The sequence below is a fragment of the Triturus cristatus genome, chromosome 3_1, assembly GCF_964204655.1.
Source record: "Triturus cristatus chromosome 3_1, aTriCri1.1, whole genome shotgun sequence".
NCBI classification, from domain to species: Eukaryota; Metazoa; Chordata; class Amphibia; order Caudata; family Salamandridae; genus Triturus; species Triturus cristatus.
The window spans coordinates 494,175,727-494,185,008 of NC_140583.1; the positions used below are offsets into that span (position 1 = coordinate 494,175,727).

Sequence of the window (9,282 nt, forward strand, 5' to 3'; positions counted from 1 at the left end):
ACCTGGCCGTATGCAAATCAGTCTTGACCCTGTGCCTCATGGGAACAGTCCAGCCTGAACTGCCAAGCCAGGTCCTCCCTGGACCGGAAACAAGCATCCTAGGACCGGTTTCGGGGTTTCACCACTCTTCAGCCAGGATAGCTTGATTCCAGTGGCACAGTGAGCCCATGACCCACGTCTGGGCATCCTGGCGCACTTAGTGCGAGAAAGCAAAAGACACACAATTGATGGACGGAATATCAAAATATTCACCTCCAGTCAAGAGATCTGGGTTAAATTCATCATTCTTTTGCTCACCATGCCACCCCAGTTTAGACCAGGCCATATGCAAATCAGTCTTGACCTTGTGCCTCATGGGAACAGTCCAGCCCAAAGTGCCAAGCCAGGTCCTCCCTGGACCGGAAACAACCATCCTAGGACCGGTTTCGGGGTTTCACCCTTCTTCAGCCAGGATAGCTTGATTCCAGTGGCACAGTGAGCCCAGGGCCTTCGCTGGCACATGCATAATAGATCCACCACGCCAACGCTGAACCTCCGCATGCCACCTGAACTTGGATTTTCATGGTATGAAGGACTGCACAGCAGTGGCTGCTTTCCACTTGTACTTGTTGCCAGATGCCCCGCTGAGGTTCCGTGAGAATTGTAATGACATTTTGGGTTTGTTCGAATATGGACGAGTTTGGTATCTACGAACCGCAAATGACGAGTTTAGTGGGTGTACGCGTTTTCGCTACGCTACTATGTATGGTTCGTCTCATTCGTGGGTGTGTCCATCTGAACCCTCGGGTTCCATTTTAGATACGGCATCCATTTTGTCTCTTGCCCTCAAGTAGCCAGCGAACGGACACTGTCCGCTTCGTGACCCTGGGATTCCCAAACCTTTGCGGAGAACACGTGTTCCTTTGAGGGTGTTTTTATGATGAGGGGGATGACACTGCAAGGGCAGATGGCTCCGCTCGAGGCTCATCTTGCCGTGCTAGTCTATTGTTTCAGTCGTGCATGCATTAGGCACGGATCCTTTGATCCTGCAATCATGCTTCCGATATTGATCCCTACACTCTTTTTCAAGCTGTTGTTCATCCTTGTTCTTCCTTTGCATCTGTTTTTGTCCCTTCTCCTAATTCGTTTACAGTCAGAATGGAATGTGCTTAATGTGGGGATAATGTGTTTTTACAGTTGGGAACCGGCAATGCTGCTGTAATTATGTTCCGGGTTTCTGAAAACATGAATACGACCCTTTTTGAAGTTTACTGTGGGAACTGAGTTGTAACCTTTTGTTCGCCATGTTGTTCAATGACGAAAATGTATATAAAAGGAGCGATCCACTTTTGCAATTGGAAGCAGTCTCACAGAACCTACACGTTGTGTACTTCTTGCGATTTCTGTATCCCTGCAGTAAATAAATGCTGATCTTTGACGCCGCCGGAAGTGTCCCGTGTCTCTGTGTTTTGTACGCCGGAACAGGTAACCCACGAAGGTTTCAGGTGTTGTCCCCTGGCACCGCTGGGCCCTAGAATAGCCCAGTCCTTCACCGCCTTTTGGAGGTGTATTGGTTTTCTTTGACTTGGCGTGCCCATCGCCTTTTGGCAACACCTTTGGTGTAAGTGTCTTCTGAGGACCAACGGGTGCCTTTTTGACACTTTCAGGAGTTGTTGGACTTGACGATTTTCTTACTGTCTATGTCGTTCGCACAGAGTTCCCCACCCAGCTGTATTTCATTTTCCTACATTTGAATACCTTTCCAGAGGGTGTGGGGTTAACACTTCTCTGGGGACTGAAAATCTTATGAGCTGTTACCAGTCTCCTTTTCAGAGGGTAAACAGTGGTAGCAGGAGCAGCAATCAGAGTGGAGCTGCTGTGCGCCATGAGATCTCCACAGCTTCTCACTTTTGTGGCGACAGGATCAGGGTGGCTGGTTTTTTCACTGGAGAGGTCCAAAGCAGCTCTTGTGCAGGAAAAGATTTTTGTAGCTTGTTCGATAAAGCCAAAGCAACTTTACTGCAAGTTTAGATTAGTTCAGAAGTCCACTCTGTTACACTGTTCCCTGACCTTGTGGCATTTACAAATAAAGTTGAAGAGTTGCTGGTCTCTCTGACTGCAGTTTCAGACGAGCTTGTTTCCTTTGGCCCTCTGCTTCAACCCGACTTTGTCGCTTTGATAGAAGCACAGATCTGGGAGAAGGCTTTCCTTGCTCTTTTCTGCCAACAGTTGGGGTCCTGGTCACAACAGTTTGAGAAATTGGGGTCCCTGGCTTTACTTGTCCTACACTGCAATCAGTTTGGGTCCTGGTCACAATGGTTCGAGAAACAGAAGTCCCTGAGTTCACAGTGGAGAGAACCTTCTGTGCTTTATGTACATCAGTTACTTGTTCATTAAAAGCAGTGCTAGTCCAAACAGGCTGATTTATTTCAGAGCCTAGTTTGTTCTTCACAGTTAAAGTCTCAGACCACTTAGGAATGATCATCTTTGGGTCAGGCTTCTGAGCAAGGCCTTGTAAGGTGCTGGAAGAAGCACTAGGTACATTCACGTCCCCGGGGGGACTGGCAGCTACTTGATGTTTATTCACTAAAGTGTACTTTTTCCTCCAGGCGTTTCTTGGATTACGTGAATACTGCTGCTGATGCTACTGAGACGGCAGTAAATTCTGCTGGTGTTGTAGGTGTAGATGAAACTGAGGTGGTTTTTGCTGCAGGTTATGTTGTTGATCTACCTGCTTCTTCTGCTCTGTTGGATTCGGCTGATGTGGCATCTTCTGCTGCAGCACTTGTGGCTGCTGTGGCATTGGTTTCTGTTGCTGGACCTTAAGCTGTAGGAGTTGTGGTGCCTTCTGCTGTTGTGGTTTCTGTTGCTGTGGCTGTTGTAGTGTATTCAGCTGCTGGAGTTGTTGCTGGTAATCTCTCTGATATGGCCCAGTAGGCGACATCCTCTCTGACTTATAAGTAGGTAGTGCCGGGTTCCTTCACGTATGTGTTGTAGATAGAAAATGGGCAGGGGCATTACCGTGAACATTTGTGTGCTCGATCTGTCTGTGCAACGATTCCTTCTCCGCCATCTTCTAGAAATTACCCCAACTCAAACCACCTGGTCACCGGCATGCGCCAAGACTGCCAGTTACAATGATTCTCCTAAGGCTACTACAGATAATGATTGCTGTCCCGCTGCACCTGCCTCCTCCCACATTATGCGATGGTACATGCATTTATGGATAGTTTTCTGCTTCCAAATGGAACTTGTCTCATGGGAATATTTATTCACTGTGTGTCTCGATAATTGCTTGTTGAAGACATTGCACTGGATAAACCTAGCACTGACCTTTCTTTTACGTGAAAGAATGCTGAATTGCTTCCAAACATTACTCCATTTTTACAGGTCACATCTCTTCCACTTCATCCAGTACAGGGTCAGGTTGTCCTTGCTGGTCTAAACACATACCTGCAGCTATATGAAGTACTTGTGCTCAGAAGTGTATTTGTAAATAGTTGAACAAGTTATTTTTAGGGCACCCGGTTGTATAGCATATAAATATAATTCAGCTTTTTAACTCTCTATGCTGCCAATATGTGCTGCTATTGGCCCTTAATTCATTAATCTCGGCACAGAGAGTCACTCAAAAGAAGCCAAATTATCTGTATTTATACAATTTTAAAAATAAATAAATACAGGATACATATTGTTTTCTGTCTGTATTTATCCGTAAAAAATCAGTAAAAACAGAAAACAGAGAACCCTAGTTATGTTATGTTTATCTGTTAATTGTTTGGAAAAAATTGTATAGTGTTACCATCTCAGATAACTTATTGGAGTGAGCTGATACTGTTTTTTTCTTGAACATTTGAAGGTTTCCCCAAGACTACTGCAGACTTGCTGTCTCATTCACCAAGTGTTTGTATGTAATTTAGTGGATGGTTTTAACATGTTTCCACATGTAACTTGTCCAATGAGAATACTTTGAACCTGTCTCTTTTAACACTTGCTTGCCACTTATGTTACACAGCACAAAGTTGGAAAATACACAACTCTACCTTTAAGTTAGAGTTTGCTTTTCTTGAAAAACGTATGTATGTGATCTCATGGACAGTCTGCAAAACTGAGGGTATAAAACAAGTTGGCGCTCCTAAATTTCACAAGATACAGTTCAGCTCACCATGAGAATGATACAAGTATTTATTCATGTCACAGTGGCATGCCGTGAAATTTATCATTGGGTGTTAGTGTAGCCAATCAGAAGTAAAGGTTTTGGGTGTGTTCCTGTATTTGTAAATAGTTAAATAAGTTATGTTAATTTGGTAATTGTTTGTTTTAAATTGTATTGTAAAGAGTTGATAAAATGTATTTGTAAAGTTATAAAAATGTATATGTTTATTACTAGTTTAACTTATGGGTCACAAACACACCTACACAGGTACTCATACAGAACTCACACATCTATAGAATCATTCACACAGGTACTGATACTCCCACACATACACTCACACACCCACTCAAAATCCTATAGTCACTCACACACCCATTTACATATGCAAACACCTTCTTACATATACTCAAACACACATACAGCCATTCAAACACCTACTCACACATCAAGCCACAGACCGGTACTGTAAGGTTCTCATGAACCTGAGATGAGAACTCCTCAGAATCCAGATGATGCACAAAGATGTCCACCTCTTGACATCCCCAACTCTGATAAAATTATCACAGAGTATTAGGGCGATCAAGCGAGGGAAGGGAATTAGGATAGCAACAGCTGGTAATAGGAGACCTGTAGGGCGAGAACACAATGCTGGTTATCCATATATATTTTAGAGATCATAACTATTCTCATAAAGTCTGACTACAACTGAGTTATACCTTAACCAAGCAGTTGTCTCTTCAGAATATATCTCTAACTCTGAATCGAGCTACCAAATCTCGGATGCATACACATATAGAGATAACGCACAAGTTCAATTCATCTCCTTCTCCTAGAGAAGCATAAGCACTTTGTACACCCAGCGTTACTCATACATACCAGCTCCTTCCATTGAAAATAAAAAGTAAAATAAGAACAGGTTCCGTAACTCAGAAAGAACTAAGGGGCATATTTACAAGGGCTTTAACTCCGCTTTTTTGGCTTTTAAAGCCAAAAAAGCGGAGATAAAACTATTGCCCTATTAACAAGAGGGTGCTAACATGCATTAGCGCATGTTAGCGCCCTTTTACCCAACGCCTCCCTTTGCATCTCTAATGAGATGCAAAGTAGGCGTCACTGGGCAGGACAACCTTGTAAATATCGCTGATGTTCACATCGCGATATTTACAAGGCTGCCCCAGCATTTTAGCACATGTTAGTTTTTGGAGAAAACCGCTGTTTTCTCCAAAAACTAACACCTGCTAAAAAGCAGACTTACCTATCCCTAACATTGGGGTGGATTATGCTGATACGACCCTGTGGGTCGTATCAGCAAGGTTATCGCCGTTTTGCAGGGAACATCGCTGGAAAACCAGCGATGTTCCCTGCAAAACGGCGATTTCACCGCTATCTCTGGAATCTTTATCGCCCTGGAGTAACGCGTTGTTAATAACGCGTTACCAGGGCAAGAAATTCCAGCGATAGACGGCGATAAATAACAAAGTGTTTATTTATCGCCGTCATTGTAGATATGCCCCTAATTAACTAGCCGATCTTTTTTATATTTCCAAAAAGTAGTGCCAAAGTTCCTTGTCAAAGTGAAAAGAAAAATAATGTTTTCCAAATGTCACACAATCTACTTCAGCAAAGTAATATAGCTACATATAAAGGACTCCTGGAAGTTAAATGAAAACTAGTACTCCATTTCTATTGCCATCCATCCTCTTGTAATAACCAGACGAGAAAACCTCCCGATCTCTGTGAATATGAATATCACCCAAGTACTTTCTACCTGGAGGTCGAAATGTCCAGATTACCCAAAGAAGGTATTGAAGAAATTACAGGAGCAAGGAAAGTACCTATTTTCATGCAGCCCAAAAAGTCCCTGAATACTAGGAAGCCTCGAACTTCCAATCAGCCACTACGCAAACCTGCGTAGCGTATGAGGAAGCCTCCTGCCGAACGCATTGCTCCTGCGTCTTTGACCACGTACTCTGGAGTCAAGGAATCCTCCGAAGGAGCCGTGGTCTGACAGGCGTCAACTGTGAGGAAAACAGGAGCCGATTTTTAGGTCTCGCATAGGGCAGCGCATGCGCTGCCTCTCCGAGGCATTAAGTATTCAGTATTAGTGGTGAAACTCCACCCATTGTACTTCTATTTGTTTTGTCACTTGCCATTGGTTACATCTGGCATTGCTCGTCTTATCTCGCTCATTCATTGGCTGGTGGTGCAATACATCACTTCCGTTTTGCTTCCGTTTTGCAGGAAGCAGCACCGACCAACTACAGTTTAGCTCCGCTGCCTGGCTGTTATTTTTGTATTTAGGGACTACTTCCTTGTTTTCTATCCCCATCAGCTGTGCGCTGCACTCACTGCTGGTTGATAATGTAACCGGACTTCATCATTAGCATGCGTGCCGGCTTCACTCTCAGCCACGCACATGTTCTATGCCGAACCACTTCCTACCATTGCACAATCTCTCGCGGTTCACCTTCAAAAACAAAAGAACGGCGCTGCCGATCCACATCCTGCCACTGCACGTGGGCACCTCGTTCACCGCTTATTTATTTATTTGAATCGCTATGGCGCACGCTTCACAGGTTACCATGTACGTAAGTTTAATATGCAGAGGCGCCATGCGCCCGCTTTCATTATTATTACTATGTCGGGCGCTTCAGGGGCCGCCATGCATCTAATGTTTATGAGAACGGGCGCCATGCTTTCTTTCACTTTTAGCCCTTCTTCTCTGCGCCGTCCCCCTCCTGCTCTGCTCCCTGAGATGGGAAGCTGCCGCCCTCCTGCCCCCGGCACAGGAACAGGACCCCTCCAGCACCACGCTGTCGAACCGTTTGGTGTGCGTTTCCAGGATTTATCATATCAGCCTGGATAGCCCCCATGGCTGGGCACGTATGGGACTGTTTCCAGCGGAAGGAGCTGATCGGACAGATAACCGATATCCGAGTCTGGAATCGACAAGGTAAGGAAAAACATGTTTTGTCCAGGACATGTTTCTCATTCCTCATCTTCTGTGCTGTTATGTGGGCTATGCTACCCCCAGTAACAGCTAGATAAGTTCACAGCCACATTGCTGAAAATGTTTTCATTTTTGGCGCCTTGCTATGATAACGCCTATCTCCCACAAAGAATGCCAGTTGCAGCGGCGCATTTGTGGATTGTATCACATTAATTTTATTTGTATGTGTGTTGCTTTTATTAAGTCCCTGCATCCATCAAACTATAGGATTTTGTAGCGATGGGGACGTGTTGAGGGGGCTTGGTGTTGGACGCGGCACAAGACTCAGATGTTTTCCGCTTGTCTCTTCTTAGTGTTTTTTACTGTTGACTACTTTGACGTTGTGTGTGGGCTGATTCAGGCAGTATGTGATTGATGTTTTTCTGTGCCACTCACAGAGGCTGTGGGGCATTGAACGGTGAAGTCCTCCATTAGAGGCAGCAAAACATCGTGGCAGTTTTGACTTAACAAAATATACCTGGGAGAAGCGCGGCGGGTGTAGTGCTTGTCACACAACTTGTCATTGCCATCTGTGCTGTAATTAAATAAATACCAGCCCACATGATTTGACTCAGCCGCCTTCAGAGTACGTCGCTACAAAAATAGCTAATCAAAACTGGTTTCACAAACTATGTATGCTGCTATTCAGCAAAGACCAGCGGTCACAGGCAGACACACAGTGCTGCTGGCCTGGTAAGAGAGGCGGAAGTATTTTCCGTGGGTGCTGAGGAGGCCTGAGACAAGTGTAATTAGGATTATGTTTCTATAAAAAGTCTATTTTTCCTACTCCCCAGGCAAGGAAGAGCGTCAGTGTAATTAATATCCGTCACTGCTCAGAAGCGAGTATTTTACCTCGTTTTGTTCTGTGGTTCTGACAGATTGAAGAAACCATCAGTATTTGCTTACTTTCCTTAAATGATGTGGCAACTAATTAACTCAAAAATAACTGCAAAAGACAATTTCGTTTGTTGTGTATGATCTGCAAATGTTATTAGTGACAAAAACAAATCTAATATGCCTGGAAAAACTTTGTGTCGAGGGCTAAGGCCAGCAGAAGATCCTATTTGCAAAGTATCAAGAAAGGGCAATTGAAAGGCAACCAGTTACCTAAGTATAGGGGCTGGTGCCACTGTGCAGCCCTGCGTGGCATTGTTTTAGTGATTTTTTTTTTTTTTATCCATTTGAGCAAGAAACATTTTTTTTGTAAAAGCAGCACATTTTGTATCAAATGCCAGATTTTAATGTGCCAAGTCTGGTACATCTCTATTAATGAGGGAAGCGCCACAGTCAGCGAATTGTATGATTCTAGTGGCCTTAACTATGTTAACTTTGAACATGAGGATGGTCTGAGAGGAACAGTGGAAAGGACCATGGACAGTGTAAAAGGAAGTAATCTGACTTTAAGGCTCAGATTGTAGATACAGTCACAAAGGGGTGCTGCACTTGTTTACATATGTTGGTATTTCATAGTGTCTTACAGACTGTTTAAAAACAATAGAAATATGTAAAAACAGTAGAAATGTGTGTAAAAATATGTCTTCCCAGGGATTGTTTGGTATAAGTTGAAGCAAGGCTCTAAACCGCATGATCTGAGTGGGTTAGATGAAATTGCTTTGAATTGTGGGAAGCATAATGAGCCAAAGATGCAGTAAGGGTTCTGATTGTGTCAATATTTTCTTATGGTTGCCAGGACCTAGAGTAAGAATGATTTTATCTTCTTTTGCACACTCCACTGTAACTTTTCCTAATTTCTTCATACATAATTCTGAGCTTGTCCCTTCCTGAAGGAACCATATCTTGATCACCCAGCCTCCTAAATGCACCTCCTGCTCACTCTTGCTTCTCTCACTCTTTCGCAGCTCTCTTGTTCTCCTGATTTTTGCTCCCTACTCTCCCCCTTTAATTAGTTTTTAAGTCGAGCCTGGCCAGCGCATGTGCTGCTCTGCGAGGCATGCTGTATTAGAGTATGGACTTGAAGCCCTGTCCACTCCCTGCAAATTTTGTCATTGGCTTGTGTCATTGCCCTTCGTAAATGATGACTTCTGATTGGTTAAAAGGCTTGTTAGTCCCTCCTTAGTACCGCCTTCTCTAAATTTGTAACCTCCCATGAAGACTAGCCTTTTTACTTCGGTTGTTACATGCTACGTCTGTAAGCACT

General features: G+C 44.0%; 1 pseudogene; it reads right to left on the reverse strand.

Moving 5' to 3' along the window:
- Positions 1-433: 433 nt before the first annotated feature.
- On the reverse strand, positions 434-3,052 carry LOC146860460 (uncharacterized; annotated as a pseudogene).
- Positions 3,053-9,282: the final 6,230 nt, after the last annotated feature.